Source organism: Lithobates pipiens, unplaced genomic scaffold (assembly GCF_037356315.1).
Source record: "Lithobates pipiens isolate NorthernLeopardFrog02 unplaced genomic scaffold, aLitPip1_a1.2 Scaffold_16, whole genome shotgun sequence".
Classification (NCBI taxonomy): Eukaryota; Metazoa; Chordata; class Amphibia; order Anura; family Ranidae; genus Lithobates; species Lithobates pipiens.
Window position 1 is genome coordinate 163,772,963 of NW_027507748.1, and position 19,929 is coordinate 163,792,891.

At 42.4% G+C, this 19,929-nt stretch overlaps 1 protein-coding gene across 10 annotated transcripts in view; it reads left to right on the forward strand.

Moving 5' to 3' along the window:
- The window catches only part of MAP7D2 (MAP7 domain containing 2), a 202,876-nt gene that overhangs the window by 33,410 nt on the left and 149,537 nt on the right, over positions 1-19,929 (forward strand). The window contains exon 1 of one of the 10 annotated variants that reach the window (XM_077480726.1): positions 14,482-14,626. The exons of the other annotated variants lie outside the window; for them this stretch is intronic. The gene's annotated coding sequence lies outside the window, so the exon portion shown is untranslated. Of the gene's footprint in view, positions 1-14,481; positions 14,627-19,929 lie in introns of those variants that run through there. 10 annotated transcript variants of the gene reach the window in all.

Genomic DNA, 19,929 nt, shown 5'->3' on the forward strand with positions numbered 1-19,929 from the left:
TCTTCTTTCCTCCTCCTCCTCTTCTTCTTCTTCTTCTTCCTCCTCCTCTTCTTCTTCTTCTTCTTCCTCCTCTTCTTCTTCTTCTTCTTCTTCTTCCTCCTCTTCTTCTTCTTCTTCTTCTTCTTCCTCCTCTTCTTCTTCTTCTTCTTCTTCTTCTTCTTCTTCCTCCTCTTCTTCTTCTTCTTCTTCTTCTTCCTCCTCTTCTTCTTCTTCTTCTTCTTCTTCCTCCTCTTCTTCTTCTTCTTCTTCTTCTTCCTCCTCTTCTTCTTCTTCCACTTTACATGTGTTTATTTTAACCCAAAAGCCCTGAAAAATGCCTCAGTGTGAAAGGGGTCTAAAGCAAAATTCACAGCTTGTTTATTTTAATGATGGCACCACCATTACTTTCACTATCTGTTGTGACTCTTTCCCTTTTCCCCCATGGTATAGCGCTAGTGCTTAGTTATTGGCCTCTTAGGTGCTGCCACCTGGAATGGTTGCTCAGGCTTGTCTGTGTTCCAAGTTGTGATTTGGAGTTTACACCGGATATCCTCTTCTCCTATTAGCAGCGGTGGGGGAAGTACACAGAAAGTAAGCATGCATCTGCTGGGGAGGCTGTTCAAGTGTTAAAAGTTTTACTCCAGCCGCGCGCACACACACACACACACACACACACACACACACACACACACACACACACACACACCTACCTGTCTCTAATCCAAACAGGAGGTGCTGGGGGTTAAAAAAAATTATTATAACTCCAAAATGCAGTTACACCAGTAGAGTTGGAATTTGCCTGTAGTGTCACATGTGTGACTGGCTGCATAAAATTGTATTTAATTTAAATAACCTGTGCTGATGTCTGTGAATAAACACGTGACCAACATTTTATGTTAAGGTGACTTGCCTAAAAATCAAACCATGAAGACAAAACTAAAAGAAAACACGAGGACAAACCATCTGCTATATCACACGCAGCTTTTGCATGTTATGAAACAATTTTTCATAAATTATGAACAGCGCTGGGGCTAGTGTGGGTTGTCCTAAATCTTTGAAAGTGCTATGTGCATAATCAAAGTAGTATTAGCAAAAACAATTGTTAAAAAAGCGCAATTCAATTCTATTTCTAAATTTTCAACCCTTTCGGTGTGAGTGTTTCTTATTCATATATCCATCATGTTTCATTCCTCAATTTCTCTGCAAAGGATGTAACCCTCCCTATGACTGGGCACCCTATCAATTGCGTAAAATATCAATCTAGTGGGATCTTTATTATGAACCAATCGGAAAATCTTTGATACACTGTGCTCCTTGAAGCCTCTCTGAAAACGAAGCTCATTTATAGGCTTGGATAATTTTCAGGTAGTCCTACCCACAGGTATTGGAGCCCTTGTTTATTTTCTCATATAAGAGAGAGGCTTTATGCACGTTGGTCATCGGTTTAGCCCCTTTGAATGCCAGCACTCTTAGCAGGAGGAAATCTGCTTAAAAACACGCACCTAAAGCTGTGCATCAAGCTTTTCAGCATTAATGGATTTCGTTTACGAGAATATTTTATTCTGACCATTCAAGTGTAGTAATGCTTAAACATGCGTTTTTCAGCTCCGCCTATACACAAAGGCCTGCATAGAGGTATTTTTACAGGCTGAAAGGAAAAAACCCAACTGCCTCCTAAAAGTAGCGTTTTTAAACCCAATATGCATGAGACCTAATTGTTTTGCATCATAATGACCACTAGATGGAGCTGAGGAGCATAGAAAATATGTCTTTGTAACAAGATATGTAGCAATTCTAGAGAACACTAGCAAGAGTCCGCAAATAAATGTAACCATGTTGCATTGCTTGAGGGTGGGTGGGGAAGAGTAGAAGTAAAAGATAGGATTACCTGAGTAAAAATCCCACTGACAATTGCTATGACATTTTGCTAGTGTGGTGGTCTATGGTTTAGAACAATGGTCTCCCAGATTCCTTTTTTTTTTTTTTTTTGCCTTTAGCTGGCCCTTCTGTTCCATCCACTGATATGAGGCACTATTCCTCTCACTGACGCTAAACATGAGGGAGCATTTTTTTCACCACCAGTGGGGCGCTATTTCTTCCACTAACTCCAATAATGGGTCACTATTCCTCCTCCCATGGCTCACAGGGGCTATGTAATTTATTTAATCCCACTGACCAGCAAGCCTGAGACAATGTCTGCTCCCACTGTGGCCGAGGCATTTTCTACAAAAGTCAGGTCCCCATAAAGTCTGAAGGACCGTAAACTGGTCCTCTGTTTAGAAAGTTTGGCGACCTCCCTATCTAGGAATCCAGTCCATTTATGATGCATTTTCATTACAGGAGTTTAAGTATAGTTCTGGCTTGCTTCTGCAGTATCAACTGAGAAAAACATGAGTTGTGTGAAATCCTTCAACCACCATCTTCTCAAATATTGCTACATAGTAGGTGAGGTTGAAAAAAGACACAAGTACATCAAGTCCAACCTATGTGTGTGTGATTATATGTCAGTATTACATTTTATATCCCTGTATGTTGCGGCCGTTCAGGTGGTTATCTAATAGTTTCTTGAAACTATCAATGTCCCCCACTGAGACCACCGCCTGTGGAAGGGAATTCCACATCCTTGCCGCTCTTACAGTAAAGAAACCTCTACGTAGTTTTAAGGTTAAACCTCTTCTAATTTTAATGAGTGGCCACGAGTCTTGTTAAACTCCCTTTTGCGAAAAAGTTTTATCCCTATTGTGGAGTCACCAGTATGGCATTTGTATATTGAAATCATATCCCCTCTCAAGCGTCTCTTCTCCAGAGAGAATAAGTTCAGTGCTCGCAACCTTTCCTCATAACTAATATCCTCCAGACCCTTTGTTAGCTTTGTTGCCCTTCCTTGTACTTGCTCCATTTCAAGTACATCCTTCCTGAGGACTGGTGCCCAGAACTGGACAGCATACTCTAGGTGCAGCCGGACCAGAGTTTTGTAGAGCAGGAGAATTATCGTTTTATCTCTGGAGTTGATCCCCCTTAATGCATGCCAATATTCTGTTTGCTTTGTTATCAGAAGCTTGGCATTGCATGCCATTACTGAGCCTATCATCTACTAGGACCCCCAGGGCCTTTTCCATCCTAGCTTCCCCCCAGAGGTTTGCCCCCAATGTATAGATTGCATTCATATTTTTGCCACCCAAATGCATTATTTTATTTTTTTTTCTACGTTGAACCTCATTTACCATGTAGTTGCCCACCCCATTAATTTGTTCAGATCTTTTTGCAAGGTTTCCACATCCTGCAGAGAAGTTATTGCCCTGCATAGCTTAGTATTGTCCTCAAATACAGAGATTGAACTGTTTGCCCCCTCCTCCAGGTCATTTATGAACAAATTTTAAATAAGATTGGTCCCAGCACAGAACCCTGGAGGACCCCACTACCCACCCCTGACAATTCCGAGTACTCCCCATTTATCACCACCCTCTGCACTCGTCCTTGTAGCCAGTTTTCAATCCATGTACTCACTCTATGGTCCATGCCAACGGACCTTATCTTGTACAGTAAACGTTTATGGGGAACTGTGTCAAATGCTTTTGCAAAATCCAGATAAACCACATCTACGGGATTTCCTTTATCTAAGCTGGCAGATAGTGCTGAGGCCCTTTGTGCCCACAAAATTGTATAGTACATCCAGTGTATTTACATGTACGGCCAACTCGAGGTTGACCATGTAATCCACTGCAGCAGTTATGTTTTTTTCTTTTTCTGTGAATTACAGCTCAGAATTAAAAATAGATATTGTCTAACACTTTTATCATGGTTGTTAAGAATAGCTACTGTGTTAATATATGGCAAATATCAATTGGGTTTAGCAGCTTTTCTATTAAACTCCATTCAATTCCAGAACTTCACTAAACTTTGTAAGTCAAACGCATAAGGTGTTTAACCACTTGACCACTGGGCACTTAAACACCCTTAATAACCAGACCAATTTTCAGCTTTTGGTGCTTTCACATTTTGAATGACAATTACTCAGTCATGCAACACTGGACCTATATGAAATTTTTGTCTTTTTTCACACAAATAGAGCTTTCTTTTGGTGGTATTTAATCACCGCTGGGTTTTTTATTTTTTGTGCTATAAAAGAAAAAATACAGAAAATTCTGTAAAAAAAAAAAAAAAAAAAAAATGAATTTTTCTTTGTTTCTGTTATAAAATTTAGCAGATTAGTAATTTTTTTTCTTCATAAATTTTGGTCTTTGTGAAAGTTATAGAGTCCACAAGCTATGGTGCCAATATCTGAAAATTGATCACACCTGAAGTACTGACGGCCTATTTCAATTCTTGAGACCCTAACATGCCAGAAAAGTACAAATACCCCCCAAATGACCCCTTTTTGGAAAGAAGACATTCCAAGGTATTTAGTAAGAGGCATGATGAGTTTTTTTGAAGATGTAATTTTTTCCCAAAATTCTTTGCAAAATCAAGATTTTTTTTTTTTTTTTTTTTTTTTTTTTTACTTTTTCACAAAATTGTCATATTATCAGTTTATTTCTCACACAGCATATGCATACCACAAATTACACCCCAAAACACATTCTGCTATTACTCCCGAGTACGGCGATACCACATGTGTGAGACTTTTACACAGTGTGGCCACATACAGAGGCCCAACATGCATGGAGCGCCATCAGGCGTTCTGGAGCACCCAGGACAATTCTGACATTTCTCTCCTACATGTAAAAATCCTCATTTATTTGCTAGAAAATTACATTGAATCCCAAAACATTATATATGTTTTTTTAGCAAACACCCTGGAGAATACAATGGTGGTCGTTGCAATATAAGGTATTTGCGCAGCAATTTTTCGAATGCTTTTTTTTGGAAAAAAAACTGTTTTGTGCTTAAAAAAAAAACACAGTGAAGTTAGCCCAATTTTTGCATAATGTGAAAGACGAAGTTACACCTAGTAAATTGATACCTAACATGTCACTCTTCAAAATTGCACAGGCTCGTGGAATGGCGCCAAACGTCGCTACTTAAAAATCCCCATAGGTAACGATTTAATTTTTTTTTACTGGTTATATCTTTTGAGTTACAGAGGAGGTCTAGGGCTAGAATTATTGCTCTCGCTCTAACGTTCGCAGCGATACCTCACATGTGTGGTTTGAACACAGTTTTCATATGTGGGCGGGACTTACGTATGCGTTCGCTTCTGCATGCGAGCACATGGGGACAGGGGCGCTTTAAAAAAAAAAATATATTTATTGTTCATTTTACTTTATTTTAGTTTGACATTTTTTTTCCCCAAAAATTAATTTTTTGATCACTTTTTTATTCCTATTACAAGGAATGTAAACATCCCTTGTAATAGGAATATGGCATGACAGGTCCTCTTTACAGTGCGATATGGGGTCAATAAGACCCCCCATCTCACCTCTAAGCTGGGAAGCCTGAAAAAAAAAAAAAGATTCTGGATTTGATTGTATTGGCGAGTCGGTAGAAGCACCGGAGGGCGGCGGGAGGGGGGGGGGGGTGTCTATGGCTGGGTATTGCAGGCTATCACCGACTATGGCTGGGTATCTGAGTATTGCGTTGCAGAGCATTGGAGGGTGTTGCAGAGTGTTGCACGGTATTGGCGGGCGTTGCAGGGCGTTGCAGAGTTAATTTTCAGTGAGCAGAGATGTGGGCACTGCAGATGCAGCCCACATCGCTGCTGACACCGATCTCTTCCCCCTCCGCTGTTCCGATTGGTACAGAGAGGGGGAGGGAGGAACCGGCGTCATAACATGACGCCGGTTTGTTTACAAGTGATCACTCCGGAGCGATCACGTGGTAAACGGCCGCTATGAGCGGCCGTTTACCGTGTGTGTGTGTGTATGTGTATGTGTATGTGTATGTGTGTATATATATATATATATATATATATATATATATATATATATATATATATATATATATATATATATATATATATATAATATGCTGTAGAAATCTCCCTCCACTAAGTCTGGCTGCATCCATTTTAACTGTGTGCAGCTGAAGCTGCTGCCTGTTCAATTCCTGGATTTACATGCACACAGCCAGCTCTGTAGCTCTCATTGGACCTCTTATGATTCATCCTCCATCCCTTCCTGGCAAACTCTCACAAGAGAGCTGTGCATGATGTCATAAGCCTAGGCTTTTTACCAGACAAGAAAGAGGAAGTGGGCTGTATAAGGTATTTACTGGCAGAAAAAAAAAATGTTTTACTGTCCAAAGTTAAAACCACAAGGACAGAGGATTTAATAGATGGAAAGGTGAAAAAATTACTGAAGTTCCGCTATAAGGTAGTATTAAACCTTCAGCATTTTATTTAGGGATGAGCTCTGGCGTGTTCGCACAGCCTACGTGTAGAGCCCGCCAGATAGTTGGCGCTGTGCTAATCACAGGCAGTGAGACATTTCCGGATGCTCAGCTGCAGGGATCGGGGAAACGTCTCACTGCCTGTGATCAGCGCAGTGCCGACTTCCTGGCGGGCTCTGCACGTGAGGTGTTCCAACACGCCGGAGCTCATCCCTAGTTTTATTAGCTTAAAGTGACACTCACTCTCCCAATCAACATTCATTATTTTTTTTATCCCCATGCCGTTAGCATTAGTAAATAGATGGGTAGGAAAGTATATCGTATTTTTTATATTTCTTCAATTACTTCCTGGTTTCTTGCCTAGGCAAATGTCGTACATCACAGGAGTCTTCAGATGGGTCAACAACTGGGTTACTTTTTAAGTAACTTCGGAGTCTTCAAGGGAAGAGGAGGGGTTTTCTCAGCCAAGCACACCCTTCAGCTTGCATGTTTGTGCAGATGGATTCCAGGAAGTAAATGCTGCATGTATGATTTGTCCCTACTCAAGATGGCAAAGGGGGAGGGTTGTTTCTCAACAAAATGAAAGCATTGAGACCTGAATAGATGGGAAAGTTTGCTTTAAAATTAATGAAATAGTATTTTTGGTTTGTGGTGTTCAGATGAAGTGAAGATCTCTTTTTAACATATTGAGCACAATAATATAAACATTCTCCAGTAAATTTTACCCCAGCAGGTGCAGTTAACCACTTTCCCGATGACAGGGAGCAGAGATCAGTGACAGTGTCACTAGGCAGAACGGGGAGGTGCTTGTTTACATTAGCATCTCCCCTTGAGACGATTGCGGGTATCCCTGCAGCGATCGCATCTTTGGAACCCACAATCCCACTCAAGGAGGCTGGTGGCGTGCGCGCGATGGCTTGGCGGCATATTTTAAAGGGACGTACAGCTACGTCCCTTTTTCCTGTCCATGCCATTCTGCCAACGTACATCGGTATATGCCGGTCGAGAAGTGCTTAATAGCACAAGGGAGGGTTATAACTCTTTCCCGCCAGCTGTGTCATATTGCAGTGATTTCCCTTCACTTCCTGTCCCATAGCCAAAAAGTGAGAGGAAATGTCTGCAAATTATGGGAATTTTTGGGGGACCCCCAGGTGACCAGAACTAGTGTCCTCATTGGAAGATTTCCACTTTCTTTTTTTTTTTGGGACAACTCAAAATTTGGGATTTTACTTTTTCAACGATGATGGTAAACTGGACAAATAGGCTGAATCACCCTAACAGGGTCATAGACATCAATAGAAACTGACAGGGGTTCTAATCCCTCTGCATGCTATCCAAAGCTAAAAAAACACAAAAGGTTTTCGTTATACATTAGCGTACTTTAACACTTCTTTTTTTTATGTTATGGGCGCAAAAAAAATCATTTTATTTTTTTATTTTTTTATATTTGACTAAATGTTTGTAATTGCTCATGAGGATATTGCCACACACTGTATAGATGAGGGTCTGTATCAGATTTGGCCTTGCAGTTATGAGAACCTGTCATAACTTGCTCACAGATGTGAAATGGTTTGTTACAGCTTTTTTCAAATTGTTCTGTTCCATGGCTTCTATTTGATTTCCACCCTCTTGGATCTCCCACCAGCATTCAACATTGCAGATTATCTTCTTCTCTTTATGGTATAAGTCAGTTTAAAGCATAAGGTTCCAAGGATCATCTTATCAATTTTTGCACTGGTTCAGTGTATGTGTGCGTGTGTATGAAGCCCATCTCCGACAGACCCATTAGAGGTCCCTGAGGCTTATTGTAGGACCTCTAATCTTTTTTTTCATGTGCTGAATCCAGCATGGGTAATCAGCTCATTTGGCTTTGCATACCATCTGCGTACAGATATTAGGCTCTGCTTACTCCATGCCTTGCCTCCTTTTTTTAATATGTATGTGGAATTCTAGCAGACCAGCAACCACTGCTGTGTAGTTAGAAGTGAACCACTTTAAACAAAAGCAAGCTGCTATGGTAGAAGCTTAAAGCAAACGTCAAGGCAAAAAAAAAACCCTCTGCACTACATCTCAGCAATACGTACCCTACAATTCATTTCCCTTAGTTTTTTTATCACGTTTTAAAAACCATGAAAAAGTATGAAAAATAACCCAAGAGCTGCTTGGAAATGCTGTGATAGTTTGATTGACAATGACTGTTGCATGCAATTCTGTTCCCAAATGAATTTTATATTTTTTGAGACCGGTAGAGCTTTTTTATTTTATTTATTTATTCATTTTGGTGACACCACCGTTTTTGACCTAGGTACCCCATTACATATTCCAGGAGGCTGTGGGAGCCCTTTCGCAAAACAGCCTGAGGGTAGAGCGTCTGCAAGCTCAGCACCTTGAACCTGGAAGAGTCAGCCAGCTGGTGTATGACGGAGTAGAGTTTCTCTTTTAATTACTACTTTGGTTTTTATTTTTTTAATTTTTTATTTTTTTACTCTAGAACAAGGGAAAACATATTAAATACAAAATGCCAGGACAGTGTAAACACCACCTACAAGAAATATTTAAGGCGCTCAAAACATGGAGCTTAGTAATGATGCACTAGATGCATGCATTCATTCCCCAGTCACAGATAACTGTGGCTCCTCTCCTGCCCCTGTTGTAAGAAAAAAGGGAAGGATCAACCACATAAGCACTCAGGCCGGGTTCACTTATGTGTGGAAGCAGGTTCGTGCCTGGGGTCTGGTGCGTGTCTGCTCTCTGGTTCAGGTGTGATTCAGGTCTGTATTTTTCCTGAATTCATACCTGAACCGGACCCAAACATGCAACGGCCCCTATTTTGCAATCTGCCACCCCAGACCTGTGTGAGCCAGCTCTGAGAGCCGGTCACACTCGGGGAAAACCTGCATCCAGTTCTCATGTGAACCCAGCCTTGCATGTCATTGCTGTAATAAGTCATCATTGATCATGGTACTGAAGTGTTGGATCGGCTTGGTACACAAGTGGTTGGCTCAACTGCCACTTGATGGCTGTTTATGCAAAGCAAATTATACACCTAAATTGTCCACCAATCCATTGTTTGAAGCTGTAGCGTGGTTAAAGACCTTGCAAACACGGACAAAATACCTGCTATTTTGCCAAAAATACTTTTGGCTCTTAAAGCAAAATTTTTTCAAGCTGCAAAAAAAAACCCCAGGCCCAGCACATTCTGAGGACTGGCTTTACAGCTGTAAAAACATCTGACGCTGATGGACACAGCTGCGTTAAAGTGGTTGTAAACCCTTACAAACCACTTTGACCTACAGGTAAGCCTAGATTAAGGCTTACCTGTAGGTCCAAGCAATATCTCCTAAACCTATATGGTTTAGGAGATATTTGCCCGAAAACAGGCACCGCTGTCTACGGCGCATGCGCTGTAGACAGCGGCGCACTGAGCGCGGCATTCTCAACGACGGAGCTGCCGCGCGCGTCTGCTCCCGTGCGCATGCGCGGCAGTGACGTCATCGTGGCTTTGCCGAATGACAGCGGCGGAGCTGCGAGACCCCACCAAGAAGATGGATGCGGCGGACTACAGGGGACAGCGTTGACATCGCTGGCTCCTGTGTCAGGTAAGTGACACATAATGGACTACTATGCGATGCATAGTAGTCCATTATGCTTTGCCTTTGCAGGGAATGAAAGAGGAAGTAAACTCATCAGGGTTTACTTCCTCTTTAAGCTTCATCCAGCAGTTTTTTTTTGTTTTGTTTTTGACATGTCAAAATCAATGGTTCCTTATGAGAGCCCATTGATTGGAAGTCACGCCCCTCCTTCTGGACCATACCAGGTGTGAGAGTGAGAGCCCCTGTTTCGGTGAAAATTTGGGTAAAATGGACACAGGACTCTCAAAGAAGCAGTTTGAGAAGTTCCAGCAGAAGATTTGTGAGCAGAGAAAGCTATGCTTTTAAGTTTTGTTTTTTTTCTCTGGATTTTGTAAGTCTGGATTGGGGCTGGAAACTTGAAGACTTCAATGAGCATTGGGAGGGATTAAGTCTTCAGTCTTGTGTCCGGGCTTTCCTGAAGTTCTGCAGGGTGTGTGTGTGTGTCCGTCCAGGTGCACACACCCATTATAAGGCAGAGTTGAGCATAGCTCAGAGGAGCTGGGAAAGGAGTTGGTGTTGGACCAGTTGCTGCGGCCAGGAGGGAGGTGTGCTACTATTGAAGAACCCGGTCAATACCCTTGAGACAGCACTCCATGTGGGAGAGGTTCCAGGTCAGTGGACTGGGTTGGGTCAGCTGAGAGAGTCGGGGAGACCATAGCTGAGACAACTGGAAGAGAGTCTTGAGTCTTGGAGGAGTGTGAAAGCCTGGAGTCTCAGGAGAGCCCCCTCCTAGAGACCAGGAGTGGGCCTGCACAGCTCTGTACTGCGACCAAGGCTGAGTGAGCCTTGAGAGACAGGTGGCTTGGCGTTTTTTGTTGTAATTTTTGGTTTGAAGACCCCCTGTGTGGGCAACCTATGCATGTATAAACTTTTCATTTTTATTATTATTTCAATAAAAGTGGGCTACCACTGAAGTTTCTGTTGGCTGTGAACTCACTGAAAATCGCATCTACCACTGACATTCCCCCCCCCCCAATATCACACAGGACACACACTCTCAACATGGAGGATGGGTGCTTTGTGGAGGTGGGGGGGGACTCTGCACCCCCCCACCCCAAAGCACCTTTCCCCCATGTTGATGGGGACAAGGGCTTCTTCCCCCACAACCCTGGCTGGTGGTTGTTTAGGGGGTCTGTGGGAGGCTTATCGAATCTGTGAGCCCCCTTTAAGGAGGGGGCCCCCCACCCTATGTGACTAAGGGGTACGTTTTTTACCCCTACCCATTCACCCAAAAACGTGTAAAAAAATTAAAACCGTACACAGGTTTTTGACAAAGTACTTTATTAAAGCAGCTCCAACGTGTCTTCTCCTCTCTGGTTCTTCTCCCTTTCCTGGTGATGTCTTCTCTCTCCGCTGTCTTCTTCCGCTGGTTCTTCTGCTGCCTCCAGTTATTCCTCTGATGTCTTCTCCCAACACTAGCAATGGGGCGTGGCCACCAGGTGATATCATCTGGAGACCCGCCCCCTTGTAACGTCACCTCCTAGGGCATGATGGGGCGGTGACATCACAAGGGGGCGGATGGCGGTGGCCATGCCCCATGGCTATATAAGTAACGGAGCACACCGGACCTAACCCAACAGTGAGAGCTAGCGTTGGGAGAAGACATCAGAGGAAGAACTGGAGGCAGCAGAAGAACCAGAGTAAGAAGTCAGCAAGAGAAGACCGGAGGGAGAAGCCACATTGGAGCTGCATTAATAAAGTACTTTGTCAAAAACCTGTGTACTGTTTTTACTTTTTTTGGGGTAAATGAGTAGGGGTACAATATACTCCTTACTCCTCCTTTAACCACTTCAGCCCCGGAAGGATTTACCCACTTTCTTACCAGAGCACTTTTTGCGATTCGGCACTGCGTCGCTTTAACTGACAATTGCACAGTTGTGCGACGTGGCTCCCAAACAAAATTGACGTTCTTTTTGTTTTTTTTCCTCACAAATAGAGCTTTCTTTTGGTGGTATTTGATCACCTCTGCGGTTTTTATTTTTTGCACTATTAACAAAAAAAGCATCAATTTTGAAAAAAAAACGCATTATTTTTAACTTTTTGCTATAATAAATATCCCCCAAAAATATATATAAGATTTTTTTCCTCAGTTTAGGCCGATATGTATTCTTCTACATATTTTTGGTTAAAAAAAAAAAAAAAAAAAAAATCGCAACATGCGTGTATTGGTTTGCGCAAAAGTTATAGCGTCTACAAAATAGGGGATAGTTTTATGGCATTTTTATATATTTTTTTTTTCTAGTAATGGCGGCAATTAGTGCTTTTTATTGTGGCTGCGACACATTTTTGGGACCTTTGGCATTAATACAGCGATCAATGCTATAAAATTGCATTGATTACTGTAAAAATGTCACTGGCAGTGAAGGGGTTAACCATTAGGGGGAGGGGTTAAGTGTGTCCTGGGCAATGATTATAACTGTCTGGGGGATGGGCTAGCAGTGACTTGACACTGATCGCTGCTCCTGATGACAGGGAACAGACTATCGGTGTCCTGTCACTAGGCAGAACAGGGAGATGCTGTTTACATCGGCATCTCTCTTCTTCAGCTCCACGACACGCTCATGGGTATCCCAGCGGCGATAGTCTGCGGGTCCCGCGGGCACGGTCATGAAGCTTTCGGCAGGTGCATGGCGGGAAATTCAAAGTAATGTACAGGTACGTTACTTTGCCCAGCCGTGCCGTTCTGTTGATGTATATGTGCTGTCAGCAAGTGGTTACCAGGGGGAGGGGGGAGGTTCCAGATTCTGATTAGCCACCCCCCTGCACACCCCCACAACCACCAGCCAGGGTTATGGGGAAGAGGGCCCCAAAGCACCCATCCCCCATGTTGAGGACATGTGGCCTGGTATGGTCCAAGAGGTCCCTCATGCCAATTTTCTTTTTTTCATGTTGGCGAGGGTTCCCCTTCAAGATCCTTGGCGCACAAGCCGCACTGATCCGAGTTGTTGGTGCGACTTCTATTCCAATCGATGGGCTCTCATAGGGAACCAATGATTTTGAATAGAGGCAGAGAAAAGCTGCTAAAAGCTAGTATGGCTAAATGTGCATTAACGCCAATGCAACAAGCATGTTTTTATAGTTGCATTTTCCTGGCGTTGGTAGTGGCTTTGCAGCTTGTTTTTTTTCTAACACCCTGTGTGAATGAGGCCACTTTCACACTGGAGGTGTTTTTCCAGGTGCGCTTTAGCGCTTAAAAGCACCTGTAAAGTACCTGGAAAAAATCCGCTCCTGCAATCCCACTGGGACGCCGTGATGGCAGGACATCAAGAAAAGCCCTGCAAGCAGCTTTTTTGAGGTGCTTTGGGAGACGTGTATACACCGCTCCTAAAGCATCCCTGCCTATTGAAATCGATGGGCAGCGCTGCCGCAAAAACGACGCCCCTCCCTGTGCTGGCAGTATGAAAGGGCTCTAAATCTAAAAAAAATTGAATAAGAAAATTGTATAATGTATGGACAGCTTAAAGCGGACCTGCAGTCGTTTTTTGTCAACTTTCCATCTATTAAATCTTCTGCCCTTGTTTTTAACGTTGGCTAGTAAAACCCATTTATTTTCTTTTTTTTTTTCTGCCAGTAAATACCTTTTTTATACAGACCACTTCCTGTTTCTTATCTGATAAAAAAGCCCAGGCTTTTGACATCATGCACCGCTCACTCTCTAGTGAGAGTTTGCCAGGAAGGGAGGGTGGGATGAGTCATGAGGGCCAATGAAAGCTGCAGAGCTGGAGGTGTGCCTCTGTAAATCCAGGAAGTGAACAGGCAGCAGCTTCAGCTGCCCACAGTTAAAATGGCTGCAGCCAGACTTTGTAGAGGACGATTTCTGCAGCATATTTGGCAAGTACAGAATCACAGTATATATAAAATGAATATGCACAGTCGTTGGAAGGAAGCTTTAGAATGGCAAAGATGTTTTTATTACAGATTATGTGAGCTGAATGCAGTTTCTCTTTAAGGATAGACACTGCAAAGTGCTTCCCACTTACCATCGCCTAGTCCAGTGAGACTACCTGGTGGTTTTTTTTTCTCCCACGTGATTAAAAGCCTGGATATCTGGTGACATGATCCACGTTGAATGGAATGATAGAATTTAGTCAATCTACTGCTCAGCAGAAGTCCTGCATCCAAATGTTTAGGTCAGGCGTAGGACACCTCAGCACTCCAGTTGTTGAACTACAAATCCCATGAGGCATTGCAAGACTCCGACAGCCATAGGCAGGATGGGATTTGTAGTTTTATCACAGCTGCAGTGCTGAGGTTGTCTACCCCTGACGTAGGTTTTTTACCATATTACTAGCTCTGAAGGGAGCCCAGAACGGCTTCTTCTGTTACTATTTCTTTATTCATCACAGCAAGGCTGTTGACGTAACTTTATATTACCATATAAATGGTAAATGCTTGAGCAGGTAGCAAAGCAATATAAAAAAACGGCGACCGTTTTGGCGGCGTGTGTAAAAGACAGCTAGCTGCCTGTACGTCGTTTGTCATGCTTTCCCTTTAATAGTCTGGCAGGCAGCAGACATGTTTGAATGAGGTTAGCATTTGCTCAACTGGTTTCCAAGGTGACTGTAGAAGATGGGTTAGGGCATGCAGCGCCAATAGCAGAGGAGAGCAGAATTGTTAAGCCTCCCATTTTAGTCTACATTTTCAAATTCCTTTTGTGCCGGAGGTAGGAAAACCTTACTCCCCATGAGGTGAGCATTCCGCTTCTGTATTATTTGCGTGTTTTATTTTTTTATTTTTTTATTTTTTTTTATTTTTTTTGTGTTTTTGTTTTTTTTCCCCGGTTTGTTCGATCAACATACAGGTATGTGTGTAATAAACCAACATGAAAAGATTGGAATGTGTAGAATTTGGGCAGACAGCAATGCATATTTCCTCCGTGTTCCCTTCAGACGGCCACTCAATCGCTGCTGCTATTTGTTGTTTGTGAGCTTTGTCTAATGGTGTGTGTGTCTGTCCGAAAAATGTCACCTTATTTAATGAGCGTGTTGGAAATATCAATTATCTGTATGACAAAGTGATCTAAACTGTTCATTCCTTCTTTAGGTGTGTGTAGGAAGTGTAACATACCTGAAGGTAAATGGACGTTGTACTGGAGTGTGAACTATGCATTACTTTGTACTAAAAAAAAAAAAATCATTGCCGTTCTTGAAAATATTCACGAAAACTGACAAAACACGTCACCATCTGGCTGCAAAATATGCTTTTAAACTCGTTATACGCATTATAATCTGTACATTATCCTTCAGATCTGCCAGCAATAGCTTGGCAGATTGGATGCCAACTGAATAGGCTGGTTATCTTCCATAGTTTTGGTAAGGGTACATTCACACTTGCCTATATACCTGACAAAGATCACATATGAGACCCCCACAGGGGGTTCCCAGCAGTTATCTATGGGAGGCTGCCAGCCCCCCACAGTAAATTGCATCCGCTCGCATGTGATCACTCCTGCAATGAAAGATATACGCATAGCAGGATATCTGCGCAGAACCCAACAGACAAACAAATCCGTGTGTGTATGTGGATATCGATATATAGACAGAGTTTTATTTCAGTGGGAACGTGGGGGAGCGCAGTTCCGGCACCTCCAGCACTGAATGTATGTAATGGCAAGGGGTGCTGGGGTCTGTTGTTGCTGAGGTTGGGGGGGGGGGTCTTATGTTGCAGGGTGGTCAATTGTTGCTGTAAGGGGTCTATTGATGCTGGCTGCTGGGAGATCTGTTGCTGCTGCTGGAGGTCCATTGTTATGGGGAGATCTATTGTTGCGAGGGGGTTATTGCTGTTGTGGTGGTGCGGTGGGCTCTATTGTTGCTGGGGGTGCACACTGTTTTGGGGAATCTATTGTTCCTATGGCTGGCTGTCTGTTGTTGTGGGTGAATCTTTTGTTGCTGGTGGGTCTAATGTTGTGGGGGGTCTAATGTTGCTGGAGAGGGATCCATTGTTGCTGGCTGTGGTGTACCGATTTTGCTGCATTTCATGTTATTAACAAAATCCCATACAAATTACTTATCACCAGAAAATGATTACTTGGTTCTGTATTCTCTAAAAGGAGCAGTATTGGGAGGTGGGTAGAGGGTGGAACCATGGAACGGTGCTCGGAGGTGGGTAGGGGGCGGGGTATGGGGTGACTCAGAAAGGGGGCGTTCATGGAACCTATTCTCTGAGGGAAAAAAGCCCTGTATATAGATATTATATATCTATCTATATATGTGTGTATGTATAGAAAAGATTGTGCTGCATCAAAAAAAATTGAATATTCAGTCCCTAAATGTGTACAATAAATAAAAAAAAAAAATGCGTAACCAAAAAAACCAAGTTACAAGGGCATATATAAATGCCTGCATGTGCTATAATAAATATGCAACAAAAACCTGCCAGTTATCAGCCCTAGACCAAGGTTTTCTGCATCCAGGGTCGATCACTTGCTAATGATTGCTGCATGAATGCGCACATGCAAGTGGCTGCGATTTAGCTGCAGCAGTGGGCGGCCTCCCTCTGCTTTTAATGGAGCTGCCTCCTGCAGCTAATCACTGAACTCTGCTGGGGTTCTCGCATGTGATCTTTGTTGGGTATTTTCGCAAGAGTGAATGTACCCCAAGTTCGGGTTCGTGTGTGTATGGCTGCAGTTTGTAGTTCAGGGTCCAGTGCATTCCTGTTCACCGGCTCAGGTATGAAATTTATTCCTGAATTTGCACCTGAACCAGACCCAAAAATGCACAGATCCCTTTTTGAAACTGCACTATGGCTATGTCTGGGCCAGCTCTGAGTCGCATTCACATGTCATGCGAATTGGATGTGGATTAAAACTCATCCAATGTGCATATATGTGAACCCAGTCTTAAGCCTCATACACGCAGTACGATCGTTGGGCAACAGAGCATCTGATTTATGTCGAAAAGGGAGTGTGCCAGGATCTTGTCTTGCATACTAACGGTACACAATTGTCGTGCAATAAACACGAACGTAGTGACTTACTACAAGGAATTTCAGCTCTCGAGCGCCACCCTTTGAGCCCCTTCTGCTAATTTTGTGTTTTGTGAGCACTGATTCCGAGCATGCGTGTTTGTACTTTCGACACTTGTGTGATGGATTTGTGTACTGACCATACGAAAATCTGATGTCAAACCGTTGTCTGCCGAAAATTTACTAGCCTGTCATCCAACATTTGTTGGCCAAAAGTTTGACAACAATTGTCAAAAGAAGCGTAAGTAATGGTAAGATTTTAGGACAACATTCTGTCAGACTATCCCCTGCCAACAATCGTACCGTGTGTACGAGGCTTTAGACCCCATACACACTAGACAACTTTTGTTGTCTGATTTCCTTTAGATTTACCAAAACCATGTGCAAGAGCCTGCCTGATTGCATACAAGTTGAAATTCTTAAGGTTTGACCTCATATATTTTATTTTTTTTGGTAAATCTGAAGGAAAAAATCTACAGAAAATTGTATAGTGTGTATCAAGCTTTAATCTAACGGAATTAAATCTAACTTTTTTTTGTTATAAATAAAATCACTTGATTTTATATTATGCAAGTTGTATTGTTGATGACGTCAAAAGTTTGCTTTGTTCTAAATCTAAAGAAGATTTTACAATTTTTGGTTGTAACCTGTGTTGACATAGTCCTATCTACACTTGGGTGAGACTGTAGCAAGATGATTTGGAGGTTTGCGCATTCAACTTGTAGTACAGGAGCAGAACACACAGGTTTGTTGCCCCATAGTCTTTTTTTATTATTTATTTATTTTAAATGGGAGGACCAGAAAAAAAAACGCACAAAGATGTGTTTTTCAAGGGCTCCCAGTGAAGTCTATGGGGGTCAACAATGAGTGATTTTTGCCCCATGGAAGGTCATGTACTTTTTGTTGAGCTTTAGATAACAAGGGGCTCACATGTCGGGTGTGAATGGGCTCATTGTGGATGAGGCTCTTCATCATGAGTGCTGTTGCGCTTTGGAAAACGCACAACAAAGCGCTCAAGTGTGCAAAGAGTTAGGATCAGTAGATGGGATTAGCAGATTTTTGCTTTATGAAGGCACACTAGAAAATATGTATGTCTTATGTGAAAACTTGTAAATGTCACTATTTTTTAGTTGTGAAATGAGTTGATGGGAAAATATAAGTAAACTGAGAGAAATCCTGTACCCTCTGTAGAGTTTAAAGAGTCTGTACTGAGGCAGTGTTACAGTTGTAATTGCTGTTCTCTTCTGAAAATGCTAGTTGGCTGGCTGTTATGCTGAAATAGTGGCTTTATTACCTGACCACTAATAGGTATGTTATTTAGGAGTGTTTATCGGTATGCTTGTTCCTGATCAATGACTTTGTATTGAGAAAGAATACCATGCCATTCATTTCCAAAAAAATGGTAATGCCAGCCTCCATGCATGTTGCATGCATTGGTGTCCTGTTATTGTCATTTATTTGTAGTGGCACCCCATTGCACCTTTCTGAATCGCCTGCAATGGGCACCTCAACACACAGTAACACACTACCATATGCTCTGGTGAGCTGTGTTTGTAGAGTTGCACGATTTTGGCTAAAATGAGAATCACAATTTTTTTTGCTTAGAATAAAGATTCCGATTCTCGCGGTATAAAATCTTTCACATTTTACAAAAAAATTGGGTTAACTTTACTGTTGCGTTTTAAAGTTATTTTATTTTATTTATTTTTTTATTGGGTTTTGAAAGACCACTGCGCAAATGCGGTCTGACTTAAAATATTGCAACAACCACTATTTTTTTTTTTTTTTTTTTATATATATATTTTTTTTTTCTAGGGTCTCTGCTAAAAAAAAAAAAAAAAAAAAAAGATATACATCAAGTTTGGGTGTTCCAAGTAATTTTCTAGCGGAAAATAATGATTTTTACTTGTAAGCAACAAATGTCAGAAAAGGTTTGGTATTTAACTGCTTGCCGCCCGCCGTCAAATGCTGGCGGGGTGGTGCTGCTCTAGTTCTGGGACAACTTCATATGACGGCGTCTCAGAATGGCCGCTCTCACGCACCTGCAGCGATTGTGGCCGCGCCGTGTTGCTAGGACGTGGCACGACCCCGATCGCTAAAGAGCCACGTCCGTGGCTCTTTAACCATGTGATCGGCTATGTCCAATCACAGCCGGTCACAGGTAAACAAGGAAGTGCCGGTAATCGGCTCTCCTCTCCTCACACGGACAGTGTGTGGAGAGGAGAGCCAATCACCGGCATCTCCACGCAGGGGGACATCTAGGAATTTAATCAGGGCACTGATCAGTGGCAGCAATCGGTGCCCATTAGTGATGCCAGTCAGTGCTGGCAATCGGTGCCCATAAGTGCGGCATATTGGTGCCTCATCGGTGCCACCTAATCAGTGCCCATAAGAGCCACCTCATAAATGCCCACCAGTTCAGCCTGTCGGTGCTCATCAGCGCTCATCAGTGAAGGCGAAAAATGACTTGGTTACAAAATATACCGACAGAAAAAAAATAAACTATTTTTTTTTTTTTCAAAATTTTTAATTTTTTTATGGTAAAAGAAAAAAAACCAGCAGTGATTAAATACCACCAGAAAATCTCTATTTGTGTGAAGAAAATTATAAAAATAATTGTTTGGGTACAGTGTAGCATGACCGCGCAATTGTCATTTAAAGTGACACAACGCTGAAAGCTGAAAAATGGCTTGGTCAGGAAGAGAGGTGTAAGTGCCCGGTAGGCAAGTTTGTTAAATGGTTAAACCGCCCTCATTTACACGCCAGAGTTTTCCTTTGATGAAAGAACGAAAAGATATTAGCGTGTTGTGATAAAACTTGGCAGGCTGCCTGGATGACTATTTATTTATTTTTTTCCAGCTGTGAAAACTCTCTGCACTTGTTAGAATCATGACATGCTGTTTTGAAGATCGGGAAGGGAAAAAGATTGCGATTTTAGATTCTTAATGATGAATTGTGCAGCTCTACTGTGTTGCTAATAATTATGCACTTTTTTTTTTGTGCATTTTGGTTAGTTAGCCAGTGACTG